This window comes from Podarcis tiliguerta (genome assembly GCF_965153285.1).
Source record: "Podarcis tiliguerta genome assembly, chromosome: 8".
Classification (NCBI taxonomy): domain Eukaryota; kingdom Metazoa; phylum Chordata; class Lepidosauria; order Squamata; family Lacertidae; genus Podarcis; species Podarcis tiliguerta.
The window spans coordinates 29,140,193-29,157,692 of NC_139541.1; the positions used below are offsets into that span (position 1 = coordinate 29,140,193).

General features: G+C 42.5%; 1 protein-coding gene across 4 annotated transcripts in view; it reads right to left on the reverse strand.

Annotated features, from left to right (window-relative positions):
* The window catches only part of ZNF536 (zinc finger protein 536), a 449,202-nt gene that overhangs the window by 289,796 nt on the left and 141,906 nt on the right, over positions 1–17,500 (reverse strand). The gene's annotated exons all lie outside the window — the stretch shown is intronic.

The window sequence follows — 17,500 nt, forward strand, 5'->3', positions numbered from 1 at the left end:
CAGCAGCCAAGTTACATAATACCACTTGGATACAAGAGAAAAGTTCAAAACTGTCTATATTCACCTTACGGAAGCACTGCTTCATTAGATTCTTGTCAATGCTCCGCAATCTCCTTATTTGCACCTGCCACCCAAGTCTGGAGCTGTTTCTCATAAAAAGAATCCAATGTCACTGATGGTCATGAGTTGTGGCTGGTCATGCCAACAGAAGTCCAGCAGCCCTGCACTGGGACCTGAGAAGTGCTTGACCATCTTCCTGTTCTTGTGATCAAAGGCAGGATTGAACATGCCAAGTTCAACACAAAAATCAATTCTCACCCAAATTTGGCTCTGAATGTTCTATAGTACATTGCGCTCATAGGTGGGGTTACACTATGCAAATAGTACAATCCTGCTACTTCCACATGTAAGTGATATGGCCCACTAAGATCAGGAGAGGAGCAAACAAAATTGGCCAAGATCCAGTAATTATAGTGAGATGAAGTCTGGATCATAATTTAACTAATCATTTAAGTTAGGGTTGTTGAATTAGGTTGGGATAAGCATTCATCTCTGCTCTCTCCTGCACAATTCACTGATCAGTGACATGCACTAATGGTGGAGACATTAAAGCCATCCAAGTAGCATGAATACCTACAGTTGCTTTAAAAAGGGGGGGGGTGATGTTTAACTAGTAATCCCAGATATGTGTGGAAGTATGTATCATATGAAAAGCTGTAATGAGCTGATTTTAATGCTTCAACAACCCATACAATATTGGACCATGAACATGCCACAGGTGTGCAACAGTGCAATATCCATCATTTTTCTAGCAATGGCCATTCTTCCTACTGTGGACACAATATAAATTGGTCTAATTACATCCAGGAGCTAGCTAAATTGCCCAGCTGCTTTCTGTTTTAGGCCCCCAACTAGTTTATATACCAATAATAATAAAACAACTTTGTTTTATAGCAACTCAATTTATTACAGAGATTTCCTTCTTTTAATTTAAAAAAAATGGCTTTAGGCATTTTCCACTGACGAAACTCCAGCTTTAGTTCCTGACAGTATCTGTCAATTGATCAATCAACTGATAAACAGAAATATTTATTATTTATTATTGAATTGATAGTCCACACCTTTCCTCCCCAGTAACAGCTTTTGCAGGAGGGCAAAGGCATTGGCATCCTTGTGGTGGCATCATGGTTGCTGAGGCAGGAATGGGATGGGGCAAGCAGTGGGAAGGTCAGAGGAGCTCAAAGATGGTGGCAGAGGCCCAGAGGTGCAAGTGCAGAGCCACTGCAATCCAGAGTCCCCCCCCCACCTCATTGTGGGCTCCTCATCCTATCCCAGCATGCATAGCATTGCTGCCACCTGTAGGATGCTACTACCTCCACCTACCATCCACCCAAACAGCCACTGTTGTGTATACACACATGCACATAATAAGGGATAACTATAGAGAAGTGGTTCCCAAACTATTTTCAGCAACTGCCCCCACAGTTCCATAAATTTATCCCCAGAGCCCCCTCATCTCCCCTATAAAAAGCATTGTTCAGAATAATAGTTCACATGACCCAACTAAGGAAGATAATAACGCAGTAAAATTAAAAATACAGTGGTACCTCTAGTTACAGATTTCATTCATTTCGGGGTCCCATGCGCACCCTGAAAATCCATAACTAGAGGCTCTGCTTCTGCACATGAGCATGGCGCAATAGAGCACTTCTGAGCACGCACAAGTGGCAAAACCTGGAGTATACACTTCCAGGTTTGCCACAACTGTAACCTGAAGATTCCGTAACCTGGAGGTTACTCAACATGAGGTACCGCTGTAATAAGAATTAATTGCACATTTATTCAAAATCTAATTAAAACTATTTAATTAATTCAACAAAACTGAGGAACTGGATCCAGTAATACCAACTTTTCAAAATCTGATAGTCATTTACACCTCCAGTGCACCCTGCCACCCCCACGGCTTGTTAATGCCCCCCACCCAGGTAATACCATTATCCACTTGGGGAACTACTGCTATAGAGGTAAACAAGTGAGGCCTACAACAAAATATTCTACTGTGAAGAGCTCCCAATTCTGAATTTAAACAACTCCATTCCATTCCCCCCAAACAGCTGGTCAGCATTCCCTGCCTACTGAACATGTTCAGACCTCACTTGGCTGAGTCACTGAAATTAATGAAGCAACATCAACTTCATTGGGTCTACTCGGAGTAGAACTTAGTTGACTATAGCCCTTTGGTTTCCCCACCCTCTGATTTTTAGAGTCCTCCTCCCCCAAAGAGTTTGCACTTCTGCAAACCTTCAGGTTCCCTAAACCTGCTCACCTCCCTGCCCCTTCTTCTACATGGGTACTGCTGCTTTGGCTACATTTATCTATTAAAGCACTTATATACTACTTAATAGTTTGCAAATCTACATAAGCAGAATCACTCTCCCCTTGAAGACTGTAATTAGTACAGAAATCAACAACAGATAAATGCATTCTTAAACTAGGTTCTGTTGAGGATGACTAATCTGATTTGCTTGTTTTCTGTGATCTGCCACGCATGTTTTACCATCCCACTGGAAGAGCCTTGACAACTTAGGTATTAATGGTAGCTGTGCTCTGCCTCTACAGTTCGAGGCAGCAATGCTTCTGAATACCTACTCGCAGGTTTCCCATAATGGGCATCTGGTTTGCCACTGTGAGAACAGGATGCTGAATTGTGTAGATGGGCCATTGGCCTGATCCAGCCGGTCCTCCTTGTGTTCTTAAAACTCAATTGTTCCTTTTGTCCTCAAGGGCTGTAATCTAAGACCGCTATGCGTGCACATGGAGCACTGCATTGCTCATAGCAGCAGGGGTCTTTGATGTGTCCCCTGAAGAAGCTTGCGCTGCTGAAGAGGCAAGCTGCTTTTCAGTTGCAAGTTTAAAGTTTCAGCATGTGGTAGAAACTTCAATTAATCCTCCGACTCTTCAGCGTTTTATTCTATTAATGTTCATTGTGGCCTAGTGTCTCCGGACCGTAATTTCAGAATCCCTGCCTTAGCTCATCTCTCTGAAAATGACTAGAGATAGTCTCTCTCATGTTTAATCATTTAGATCAAAGCATTATTTGCTCCAGAGATGCACACTGGATTTATCAAACAGCTTTCTGAGAAAATGTAGGATGCTAACAGCCTCACCTATTTCACTAACAGAAAGCAATGCTTAGTTGTTTCCAAGCTATTCTTGCCGTCTACTTCAAGAATTGGCAACATTCAGTGTTGAAAATCGAAGAATTCTGTAGCACAGTACAGAGGAACTAGGAAACTGGAGATTCTCACATCATTGCAGGTTTATATGCCCTTTTCAAAGAACAGGTGTCTTTTTTGAGTCAGGAGTTGGCAAAGCCTCAAGTTTACTTCCTGGTTGATAGTAAATCTATTATTCTTTCCTGTTCAAAAAAATGTGATAAATTTTATGGCACTAATACGCATCTCCAAGAACCTTTGTAATATACTCCCGATACTGATCAGAAGGACACAGGTGGTTATAATGAATACATAGACTCTGTGCACAGAGGGATTTCCATGCTATGTGGGAACAGAAGTGTTTCACGTGTGAAATGGGGAGCCTTCATTACATCTATTGAGCATTCCTTGATACAGAAGAGAACAAAAGTCCTGTGTTTGTATCAAAGGCTCCTAGACCTTTGCTCTGTTACTATAAATATACAGCATCATTTTTTAGAGAAATAGAGTGGAGACTATTAAAACTGTATGTAAGAATGGTTTTGCTTGCTACTCAGATTCACTTAACAAATATATAGATAATCTGATGTGCAGATGAAGGGGTTCTTACTCCATCAACAAAAAAGCCACACCAGAGGGGCGGGCCCGGGCCCTCCACACCATGGGGCCTACTAGGCCCTCTCCTGACTAGGAGATAAACCTCCTCTGCCTGCTCATTAAAGTTCCAATCTTGAAACTATGCACCACACTGCCAAGATCAAAGATAAAACCTGCCTGATTTTAAAGAGCAAAAGGTGGCATTTATACCCACACTCCCCCTTGTTTTGTTTTGCTTTTTAAAATTTGCACAGAATGATCTGTGCAAAGTGAAAGGCGCAGTGTTTTCAGCCACCCTCAAAACAATGCTGGAGTGGAGAGGGCTGGAAATACTGACTGTGTATTTGTTTGTCCACATATGCCTTTGTGTATGAGAATGTGTGTAACTGCAGGTATATGTGTTTGAGGGAGAGAAAGAGAGGAGGGGGGAGAGTGCTGAGTATCTGCATGTCTGGTGAGTGTGTGTTCTGCATTTATTATTATTATTATTATTATTATTATTATTATTATTATGCATTTATTTATTTATCCCCCACTCTTCAACACATCTGGGTCCCAAAGCGGATTGCAAAACCAAACCTATAATTTACAAAATTTAAAGCATCAGAGCACCGTTCGAACTTTTACTGAGACACTTGAAACTTGGCAAGGATGCTGCCTGCCTGCTTCCTTATTGGGAGGAGTGGGAAGTTCTATAGCAGGTACCGCCAAACTCGGCCCTCCAGATGTTTTGGGACTACAACTCCCATCATCCCTGACCATCATCTCTGTCCTGTTAGCTAGGGATGATGGGAGTTGTAGTCCCAAAACATCTGGAGGGCCAAGTTTGCCTATGCCTGTTCTATAGAGTTGTATGTGGGTGTTTGTGGGTGCGTAGGGTGTTGAATTTGCATCTGTGTGTATTTGCACACAGGCATGCACTGGTCATCAGTGACAGATAATAATAATAATAATAATAATAATAATAATAATAATAATAATAATAATAATTTATTTGTACCCCGCCCATCTGGTTGGGTTTCCCCAGCCACTCTGTGCGGCTTCCATAGAATTAACGTATAACTTATAACGTATAAACTAAACAAGCTTATAACGTATAAACTAAACAAGCTATAGCCTTAGGGCCTCACTCTCTTGGGGGACCCCAGAAAATGAAAGGGGAAAAACTGGATGTACATTTTCAAAATATAAGATAAAAACAAATAAAATAAAACCTACATACAGCAACAGTGTTTTGCGTTGTGTAGGCTCCTATGATGTAAGTAATGGGTCCCGCCTGCTAGCCTGCTCCCTAAAATAAAACTGGCTTGCTCATTTCTATATATAGGGTGCCTACATTCTGCATGGACTGGTTGTATGGCAACATGTGCAAATGGCTTTAGATACCTGTTAGGTCCATAAATTGCCATATAGCATATATTCAACACAAAAAACAGGACAATTTGTTGTTGACAAAGGACAGCTGGACATCTAAAGGGCCCCATTACCTTCAGTAGCTTAGGGGCACATCAAACCTAAATCCAGCCCTGCTGGTCATACCACTGCCATGTGACCTTCAGAGGATTAGGCATCACTACAGGGAAATGCACAATTTGGAAAACTAGAAGTTTCAGATCCTTTTGCTTTAAACTGATGGAACCGGATTGCAAAAATGCACAGTAATAAACTGATTAAGCCTCTAATCAATGGATATTTGTGTAAGTGCCAGACATAAGGCATAAGTGACTCCATGTGTTAATCGCAAGGCAAGCATTTGTTTCAGCTCGCCTGCATGCAACAAGAAAAAGAGAATTTGGTCTCACTTCAGGGTGAGATATACTAAATGGACTTAAGTAGACACTTAATAAAGAGGAATGATGAGTTAAAGGTATTTGCCTTCTAATGTAGCTCCACCACCACCACCACCCCCCCTTCTTCCTGGCCAGACTCCTGATAACAACCACTGGAGACTGACTTGGATACTATCAGATACGTCTTTATTTCTTTAAATAAAGCACCGATCTCATCCCAAAGGTTTGGGACTGGAAGCCGTTTGAAATGCAATATACCCAGTTATAAAGTTCTATTACGCTCCAATTAAAAGAGCTAAAAATGTAATGGTATTGCCATGACCCCAAGCCTCTATTAGTTTCATCAAAGCACCAACAGCTAGCTTAAAATGCATAAAGCCTCAAAATATTAACAAGAAGGTAGGCAGCCTTAGACTTTAGAAAGCTATATTCCAGTGAGAAAGATGGTAGGATTCAAGTCACACCCTTTTACTTAAATGCTGTTCCCACTGTTTATATAGTTACATATATTCTTACAGACATTTGTAACATGGAAGTTCTACATTACTGTGCACCTCAAGCATTTTTCCAAAAAACAAACAAACCCAGAAGTTATTACATTATGGAATTTAGATGAAGCCTTTGCTTCAAGAAGTGCTGAGACTCACCAGGCTCTTCTCTTGCAGGCAATCTGCCTCTGCATCTTCAAAAACCGTAAGTTAACAAACAGGCAAGCACGCAGGAAAAAAATAACAATAATTATCGCAATAACTACTTAGCACTTGTATAGTGCTTTGTGCAGTGGAAGTGCTGAGCAGGCATTAAATAATTAGCCCTCACAACACCCAGGTGAGTTAGAGACATATAATTACCCACACACTGCAGCTGGGGGGAAAGACACTGGGAGATCAGCAGAAGAGAGGTAAAAAGGTGCTATTCACCTAGTGCACTTCAGAAAGCAGGACACTGCCTGAAACCTGATGTTACATATGCTTACACAAATGACTGGTAAGAAATTGTGTTTATTCATAAGGACATCTGATGAAAATCAAAACATATGCTGGGCCCAGACTCCCCTCACCCTCCCACCTGGCATTTTGAATACTATCACACCTGGATGGGCTTTATTTGAAAATCTGTTCACAATTCCAGAGAATCAATAGGAGAGTTTCTCTGAGCATATACCGAATGTGTTACCCTCACTTTCCAGTCAAGAAAAAATCAAAAAGTTTATGAGAAAGCTGCCCTATAAAATAGGTGTGAGGAAACTATGGTCAACAGCAACATCCCGAGGAACAAAAGATTATGGTTGGAGTCTTTCTTGGCCTAGTTGGAAGTGTTGAGATTTCCTCTTTACAGATGTTACTGTTAGGATGTAAGATCAACGCTTCCTGGACCACAACTAATGCATACGTGGGCTCTTAGAATCGTGACTTCACATACAAACATGTATTGATCCACTAAGTCATGAGTGCATAGGGTTTTGCATTAATGACTATGGCAGTGAAAAGATATGAGCACACACCAAGGGACCAAATATATTTTCAGTGCCTTAGGTGAACATATGCCCCACACTTGAGCTTTGCTGGAGTGCAAGCTTCCCATTTATCTCCCTCTTGGAATGACTTCTCTCTCCCATAGTGGTGAGAATGTATCTTTTAAAGAGAAAAACAGATTGCATTTTACTTAAACCCAGGGGCTGTCAACCAGTCTGAAATTCACCTATCCTCTAACCTTACTCCTGTACCCCGTCCCTGGAAAACAGCACCAACTAGGGTGATTATTGGTGACATCATGATGATATTCCACAGTGACCAGGGCTACAATGCTACAATATTTAATGCCAGACCAGGTTCCTGGCTCCAAGTCTGATGCTGAAGATCAGGGGACCACTGAACCTTAGACTGACAGCAGGGGTTCATTAAGTCAAATGCTACAACACCAAAGCCTGGAGTTCACATGTATTTTTCTTGCACAATGGTGCAGGGAGGCACCAGGCAGGAGAAATGCCCATCTTCAAGCCAGAGAGCTGGCCCTTTAACAGACCAGTTCTCCACAAGGAGGCAGGTCCTAGGAAAGGCGGACTGGAGTCAGAGGCTCAAAGGGGCTGTTTGCTCCCAACCTTTGTTGAAGCATGTTGGTCACTGTGAGCTCTCCATGGTGCTGCCTTAGGAAACAGACTTACACCAAGTAAGACCAATGGTCTACCTAACTCAGAACTATTTGCACTGACTGGTAGTGGCTCTCCTGAAGTTTTAGGCAAGGTACTCTCCTAGCCCTATATGGAAATGCAGGTGACTGAACTTAACACCTTTTGCCCTTTGCTTTGTTGCCTTTCTCTTTTGGCTGCTCTGTGAAACCAAAAGAGGGCCATCATGCCTAGCTGAGCAGGTCCACCCATTGCTGTACACAAGGGGCTGTAAAGTTAGGCAACAGGATTTTAGTCTTTATCTCACTCACTTCTCTGTACAGCAGCTCTGGGTATTGACTCCAAGGAAGGGGAAATGAGCAGCTGTGTCGCTTGTAGAGATCTCATTACATGTGTCCCAGAATCCCTAAGGAGTTTCTCCCACACAATTTGAGACCCTATTAGAAGTGTGGAGAGCCTCTGACCCTCCACATATCACTGAACTACAACTACCATCAGTCCAAGCAAGTACAGCCAATGGCCAGTGATGATGGGAGGTGCAGTTCAGCAATGTCTGGATGGCCAACTGTTCCCCGCATCTGAACTAGAAGGACTGAGTTAAATTGCTCAAACAAAAATTGTATAGGTAGCAGGTAGCAAAATACTAGAGGCATTTCTTGGGGGGGGGGGGCACAGTGAAATTTTCAGATTTTTTTTCCTCTCAGAAAAATTCTGATCGGAGAAATTGAGCAAAAAGGTATATGGCTTCCATCATCTAACAGGGCAATAAAGGAGGATAGGAAAGAGTAGCAATCAAGCCCATTGCTTCTTTCAATTATATTAAAATTAATAATATTAAGACTAGATCTGCATATGCACCAAAAATCAATGGATTGTGAACATGAGAGACTATTTCATTGAATATTCTCCAGAGGAGGGCTGAAATTTTCCAGTAGTTCAGGAAGAGCTTTTAAAAATAAAGCTCAACTCAGCCCTAGAACCTAAACATTAAGAGACAGGTTGCCTGAAAAACTGTCCTCTATTATTGGACTAGGCTGCGTGGGTGTTTAGTTGTAGAGTGTTGACTGCTACTAGACTGTGGTACTCCAAGTGGAGTGGATGTAATTGCCACATATTCATTACATATAATTAGTGCTAACAAAAGTCCATTGATTTCAGGGCATCTGCTCAATGGGTGGGGAACTTCTAGCCAAATGTGGCCCTCAAGCCCTCTCTTTCTGGCCCTCTGAACTCCAGCCATGATACACAGCCTCTCTTTAGGCCCACACCTCCCATGGGCTTTTATTCACCCCCCACATGCTTTTGTCTGGCTGGAACATGCCCTTAAAACTCTGATAAAGCCTCTTGCTTGCTTGCTTGCTTGCTTGGGTGTGAGTGCATGTGTAGGAACTAGTGTATAAATGTAAAATTCATATGAATTGCCCCACCCACTCTGTGGCCCCAGAAGATTGCCCCAAGTGGCTCTTGGGGTGAAAACGGTTCCTCACCCCTGGTCTGCTCTATGACTCAGTTTAGTATCACCCTTAGATCTATAATTGAATCCTACCTTAGGGGCCAAGCTACACAAGGTGTGGAATTGCATAATGTACAGGTTCACCATTTGCAAGCAAAAATGAGGTATGTGAACGGCTGCAATTTAGAATGGAAACAAGTGGGTGGGGAGCAGCGGCTTAACCCTTTCCCCTTGGGCAATATACCACCCCAAATGTCCCTGCAGATGCTTTGCTCTTTTGGGGGGGGGAGAGATCCATTTCCCACAACTTCCCATACCCTACTTTTTAAACCCAGCTGTAGGGTGTTTGGATGGAAAATCAGCTTGATGGCAAAAGGTTTAACAGACACTGCTCCCACCAACTCCACTCCCCACCCCAAACCTGGGGTCTTCTATTCATGCAGTTGCTTCTTCTGGTTTTAAAATAAAATTTAAAAAGTTGGGACAAAGTTACATGTTACTATATGCCAAATACAGCTTGGTCCTTGGTTAGTGGAGACGGGGGGGTGGGGGGAGGAAAGCCGAATAATAAAAAACCTCTGCTCTTTTTAAAAAAGCATCTTTACATAGAATAACTTGTCAGACTCAAACACTTTATTATACCCTAGTTCCTTTAGGTGGACTGCCTTGCATAGAGAGAAGGGTTAAATTTATGTTCCATTACAAACCCCCCCCCCGTTCCCCCTCTTTTTTTCCTCCTCCCTCCTTCCTTTTGGTTTCATCTTCTCAGTAAAACACATAACTTAAAATGAAATCAAATATTAAAAATGACAGACTATATAAGTGCTGTGAGTAACTTCAGGTCACGGAGGGAGGGAAATGCAGGCAAGTTGTCAGGCACTATCTGTCAGAGTGAATTAGAAACAATCAACAGAGACTGAAAGGGAAGGTGATTGTTATTAAGCAGTGGGGCTGTGAGCAAGCTACCCAGATGTGGTCATGCATATAAAGAACAGGAAGCAGCAGTTTAATTCAGGAAGCACCGGCAAATAGGGCAGCACAAAGGATAAAAGTCTTTTGTCGCTAATAAGCTGGAAGTTACTTTGATAACAGCAGGGTTAGAGCCTAGAATAAAACACATTTCTTCTCCCTACCATACACCATTAATATCACAGAAATGTGGTAGAAAGGAATGTGTGGCACAAGTAAAGATTAGTTGCCGGGCCTTTGCATCAACAGCAACACAATGTCACACGGCTCATATTATTAATTAGGAAACCACGACTGGCTACGTCTAGGTGACAGGAGTCGGGGGGGTGCGTTAACTCCCTTTACCTCTGCAATATGTTCAGATCTGGAACTCTGTACAACGCCAAATAATAAGCGCATCATTGTTCCAAGAGAGGCACACACCGCTAAATGGTTTTGTGCTTTTTCCTCCACCCTTTTCTTCGCCCATGGGAAAGGTGAATAATTGGAAACAGTCTAAATATAATGAAGACCATTTATGTGGTGGCTAAAAATAATTTCGCATGCAGACGGGGCTTGATTTCAGAAGGGGGCAAGAAAGGAAATAAGGATTTTATATGCGGGCATTCGGCAATTATCCTTCCAGGCTAGAGGTGGACAATGGCTTTGTAAACAATGCAGAGATCGAAAAATAAATAGATAAATAAATAAATGATTATTTGATGCCAAAATTCCCCCGCAATGCATGGACAGAGTTTAACTTGGTTTACAGGCATGGCATACAATTTGAGTGGAAACCAAAAGTGTGTGTGGAGGGGGAGACTTTGATCTGCCAGGGATTTGTGGTGAAAAGGGCTGGATTAGAAATATTCTAAGTGAGGAAGTGAGTAGGGGCCCAGACTTACTGGCGACCCCAGTACAGCATGGTTTTCCTGCCAGAACTTCTATGTAGAAAATGTGCAAATCATGCTCCACATGATGCCTTTTAATTTTCACACAGCAATACCCTGGCTGTTGATTTATCATACAGCAATGAAGATGTGGCTATGTGAAGAAATTTAAAATTCTTGTAGCTCTTCAAGCATGATAAACAGAATGACCAAGTTCTTCACAGGTCACAAGAGAACCCTGGCTGCACCTCAGTGTATGTTTTGACAACTAATGCATGCTTTTTCAAAAGTACTGGCAGAACACGGATAAAGCAGCCCAGTCGTGGAAGATTTGTGGGGTACAGGAATATGATGTAGCATTATAATTTAATCAGCTGCCTTTTTTATACAGACAATCTAAATCAATTTCACATCCTGTGTTATGCGTCAGATCCAACAGATGTGCATATGACTATGGATTCAGCCATGGGAACCCTTGTGCTGTGACAAGCTAGGGTAGATTCTGGGACATCTGAATTCTGGAATCTGAATATCCTTTAATCCTCTATTCCCCCAGGGCATAACCCCAAATAATGGCATAATTCTAAATCATATTTTCATGTGACAAAGATCATACAATTAGTAACAGTGATTACGTAAATGGCAGCTCGGGGAGGGATCCAGATAAGGGTCACAGTAGACAGAGCTTATTTAACCCTTTGCCTTCAGTATCCTCATCTCGATAGGGGGATCTGAGGCTGCTATTTGAACTTAGAAGAAAGCTTCTACTGATACCAATGGGACCTTTCAACCTGGTGAACACAGCAGCTGCAGGAGTGGGTGAGGGGTGGGATCACAATAAAGAGCTAGATTACATGCACACACTGATATTCTAATCTGCTATTTATTTCTTTTTAATTGTGAGATTATCATCATGTCTATTTTAGCCCTCAGTCTTTGAAACTATGAAACAATAATACAGAAAATAGCATCACTGTGCATGTGAAAAGTGCCCCTCCCTGACCACAGGCTACCCACAACCTCCCTTGATGCATTTGGGAGAAACAGTAAGAGCTTCCAGCCAAGAAAGTGCAACTTCCAGATAAGCCAACATCTCTTAATTCAAATGTTCAGCTACAATATCATTACTTTCACTTATGGCATGAAACAAAACAAACAAACAAAAACGTTTCCCACAGGCAAGAGGATAGGATTCCAACAGCCAGCTCATCTAGCCTTGCACAGCCTTTCATGGGCCCTGTGGCTAAGGGTATTTACTGCTTGAGTGAAACCCGGGTGTTTAGCCTGTGGAACTGAAGCCACAGTACACAACAGCCTTAAACAGGCAAAAGATGCAACCTTCTGCATTAACGCAGAATGAGGCACTAGAAAGGGGATTATCTTATTCTTTTTCTCTCTCTCCAGCCATTCTGTACGTTCCTTCTAACCTCTCAGGCTGTGCAAGTGGCCTTTGTGTAAAATTTATAGTGCTTCTTGCCATCCTATTTATGAAGAATACAAATGAGGCTCCCCTGGACATGCTGTTATTTGACAAACACAAATCCATAAATGATGGCACACATCAATAGGCGAAGCAGCAAGGTGATTATGTGCGTGTGTTTTCAAGAAAGGAGAGACTGAATGCACCTGCACTTTATTCTTATTTAAAATGAAGAGGGAGAGCTCCACCTCCGCTGTATTTCAAATTAACTATATAAATATTTTTAATATACTTGGAAAATGTATGTGCTCAATGACTCATGCCAAGTTTGTGTGCTGTGGACCACTTTCTTAACAGCAGCAACATTTATATGGTCATAACTGAAGTTTTTTTAATTTAACACCCCATTAAGAGGAATGAGAGGAAAGGACATTTGCACCTTTGTCGGTGATGTTGCTTCAAGTCCATCTCGGTCTGGATGCAGATGCAACAAGACAGCCTCCCATTGATTTACAAGGCTGCCTCTCAGAAGATGCGGGGCCTGCATCCCTCCCCTCCCCCGCTCACAGACATTCTAGAAAATGCAGGTGCGCACATGCTGGCGTATTCTGTTAATGGCACATCACTCACTACCACACCGTAAATACTGGATAGAAACAATGGCTATTTTAATAGCATTTTCATTAGCTTGATGCGTTCTTGCAGAGTGAAATCTAGGCTACCGTTATGTTCCAACAACAGTTTGAAAACCAGCAGAATCATATTTAGTTACCTGCTGGGGCAACTTGGCATTGTGAAGCAAGGAGAACCAGAAGGGAGGATAGAAAGGGGGAAATGAGGGGTGGGGGAAGCAAAATAGTATATGGCAAGATTTCTATCCAAAGTAGCAGGATAGAACCAAGTCCTATCTGAAGAATCAGGAGGCAGGTAAACCTCAGGTGGCTAACAAGCATGGCAGACACTTCCAAGACTTGTCAGTGCAGAACTGGAGGCTGTTTTAGGCAAGGCAAGCCCAGCCCTGAAACCTAAAATATGCTGAGGTCATGACAATGTGGAAGGGGGATTTGCAAGGGAGACTCAGGAAGCAGTAGGGGGGAGCTTAACCTGGCCCTCACCTACTGATACTTCCCTGCAAATGCCCTCTGAAATATGCACCTCCCTCCACAAAAAATAAAATAAATAACAGGCTTATTTCTGAAATTGGCTGTTTGCTTGCACATTTACTATATCTGCATGTGTGTGTGCCCTGGATGGAAATTCAGCAGGTGATCAGGTAAGGATTTGTGAGTAAATGTTCGAGTAACTCACAGTAAACCGTTCTCTGCTCTGACTTGCTGGGGTTCTCCAGTGTTCCAGATAAGACAACAATGGATGTCTCAGTATCTTCAACATGAGGAACTGATTTTTCTAAGAGAAGGGGATTGTTTATCAAGGACTGATAAAGCCATTCTTGACTATCTTATCTGGTGAGGAAAATATATATTTGATGGTCATTTCAACTGTCTCAAAATTGGTCCAAGAAAGGATATAACCCCTTATATGCTGCTTCCATGAAAGACACTGGGGGAAAGGGACGGGTCAACAGCAAGTTTGTTATCTACTGGCCTAAGAGAGCACTTGGAAGAATTAAGTTCAAGTTCTGTCTATGTCATGGACTTACTGAAAGGTGACTGTCTATTGGTTTCTGCTGCCCAGATGCTCGTGGAGAAGAGGGTTATTGATGGCTGCTACCAATGATGGCTATCCACAGCTGCAGGCAGCAATGCTTCTGAATATCAGTTGCTGGAAACCATGGAGTGTGGGGGGGGGGGATTCTTGTGCTCAGGTCCCACTTGCGGGTTTCCTGCAGACATCTGGATGGCCACTGTGAGAACAGGATGCTGGACTATATGGGCCTCATATAGCAATGAACTTCTGTTATTATGTTCAGATGCAAACTACCAGGAATAACATGGATCCAACCCAAAGGGCAAGGGTGGCTAACTTGTGGTCCTCCATATGTTGTTAGAGTCTAACTCCCATTCGCCCCAGCCAACATGGCTCACAGCAGTAGCTGTCAAAGCAGTCGAGGCTGGTAAAAAGTTCTTCATTAGAAGCTCAAGTGACATCTGTGGCTTGAGGCACCTTTGCTCAGTTGGGACTGGTACACCAAGTGAGACCTTACCATGATGGAGACAGCTTGGCCAAAATTACCCAAGCCCTGGTAACCTCCCTTTTAAACATATCAATGCATTTTATGTAGGCAAAAAGAGTCCAGAAATTGTCACTGGTTCAAACAAGGCGATGGACCAGGACTGGGAATTTTGATCACATTACGGTGCTTTGTCAGCTCCACCTGTTCCCAGTCCATTACCAGGCCCAATTTAATGTGCTAGCTTTAACCCTTAATGATCCAAAGCCAGGTTACCTGAAAGATCACCTTCTTCCTTGCATACCTTACACACTTCATCAGAGGGTCTGATGGCTATGAACAGGAAGAGAGCCTTTTTAGTGGCATTCCCCACTCCACTCCAGTCATGGAACAGGCTTTCCAGAGAGGTTAACCTGGGGCCATCATCCTGGGGGCCTCTGGGTGCCAGGGAAAACGTTTCTTCTCACCCAGGCCTTTTCAATCATTCCATTTTTACTCCCAGTTTTTAAAAATCTGCATTTAAAAATTGTGGCCGTGTTGTTAATTTTGTTTCCTTCTTGTTTTTATGATGCTTTTTAGTTGATGCCTTTTATGTTTTGTTTTGGATTCAACTCCTTTTTACACTTAGCTGTTGCAAAGCACAGATAACTTTACGTTTCGGGACAAAACAGAAACATTGCTAATAAATAAATACCGTACATGCAGAAATGGGTCAGGATATATTCTACCCCTTCTTAAAATGCACCTTGGTCTAGTGCATCTAAGACTGGTGACCACAAGGATTCCCAACTGGTGCTGTAAACGTTCTGTAGCAGAATGGCTAACTCTAATGTAACAGCTAAGCGTTGGAAGACTCTGAACTCCCCCATCTGTGTTTTCCTTCCCCAGAGGGGTGAGCACACTAAGCAGCAATTCCCTTGCTTGGCACATAATCTCTAAACCTTACGGGCAAAGCTAGCGATTTCCCAGTCCGAGCAGATTGGCAGTCGAGATCACTTGTTTGACATACTGTGGGGAGCCCGACACTTACCTTATTAAAGGACGGCCCTCTGAAACGCAGCACAGTTAAATAAACTGTTGCCACCATAATTGTTTAGCAAGCACACTGCTGATAATATTATGAATTGCCGCTAATGTCTGGTTAGTAAATTAATACGGGAGTATCATTTAGTGTTAATTCCAGTGAGTTTCCTGAAGTTAAGTATATGAAGAGGGATTAGTTTCCTTCTAGCCTGCAATACGCCTAAGGAGAATGGCAGAATCACACAGAGCAAGGCCTAAGCCAACTGTATCGAGTGAGATACAAGAAAATTTTGAACCTGGGATGCTAGTCCACTGAGAACTTGCTTGCCAAACTATGGACTCTGGTGATCAGGCTGGCAGCCTTCAAACTGACGACATGCAAATAAGGGCTGCAGGATGAGGCAGTTTGACTCCAGGCCCTCTCATGCCCCTTCATGGAGACTTATCTTTGTTTTTCTTAGAAGTCCACTTTTCGAAGAACCAGGAGGACGCTGTCATCCTAATGTTTATTAATAACACCTTAATAAATTAGTAATAAACCGTAATTGATAGCAGCTTTTATCAACTCGGCTCAATTGTCATCTGAGGGTTCTCCACAGCAAAGATTTAAATGTTTCATTTTATTTTTAACTTTCCCTTTCCTCTATTTCAGTAATGTCAGGCAAAGAGGTATGGTTTTACTATGTGAACGAATCATGGTGCAGAATAATTTATGACTTAGGCTCAGGCTTTCAGAAAAAGCTATTTCAAATCTTCACTTTGATTTGGTTGTATCAAAAACTACTCAAAATAACAGCAGAGGCTCTCACAAGTAGAATGCCTTTGCTGCACCTCAAGGAGAGCTAGATGTACTGTGCTCCATACCCAGTATTCAAATTAGCTGCCAAAAGAGAGTGGGGGAGGGAGAGAGACCCCCTTCACAGACAGTGCAAATTAACTCAGTTTGCATATGGCTGTTGTGTTTGAGTATTCTCAGAATTCAGGACATTTGACAAGTATGTAGAGAGGAAGGAGAGGGTGAGGGGTTGGACAGCGTAGCAGCATCCACAGAAGGAGGTCAGGGGGAGCCCTACACATTACCAGTAGAAGCTTACAGTCCAACAGTGACTTCTGCCCATTTAAAGATGATTCCTGCATCAATGAGGACTAGGGACCTCGTTGCCAAGTGAAAGCTGAGGTGCTCACACAGTGAGTAAGAATTGTGTATATAGCCCATGCAAGAAAGACAAAGTTGTATGGGATACATAGGTAGCAAGCACTTACAAGTTCACAGAAACTCATTCCAGAGCACCTTCTGGCTTGTAAGATACTGAAACTTTTTATTTTTTGGTTATCAATAAGTAACAGGAGCCTAAGGTTGTGAAATATAAAACATTTATTCCACAATGAGTAGGTCCCTTGAAGCCTCTGGTTCCAAGCACTCATAGATAGAAACCAAATTCACCGATAAACTAATACCCATGTTAGAAACTAAACTAGAATATGGGAAACTAAAGTCTGGGCTTGAATCAGAGGGCAATATCCAAGTAACTTGTCCCATCAGCACTCAGAACTTCCTCCCTCTCCTTCCTCTGCACTCCCAAATACATTCTGTGGGTTCCCCCAACTCTCCGAAGGTGATTTCAGAAGGTTGTGGGGTGCACACAAGGAGGGGGAGAAGTTCCATTGTGCAAATTGGAAACCCTTGGCTGACAGAACAAGTTCGTTGGATACCACCCAGAATCTTGGACATGCACCACAGAGCAAACATACAGGTGCAACAGATTCTTACCCACCTACCACCACAAATTGTTTCAAGGGACAGTTTCTGTAGAACTTTGGCACTTTTGCCTTCATTTTACAGAAATAAATGGCCAGAATTCTGTCAACAGCGTCACTCAAGCTCCCCATTTAATCCCCTGTCCA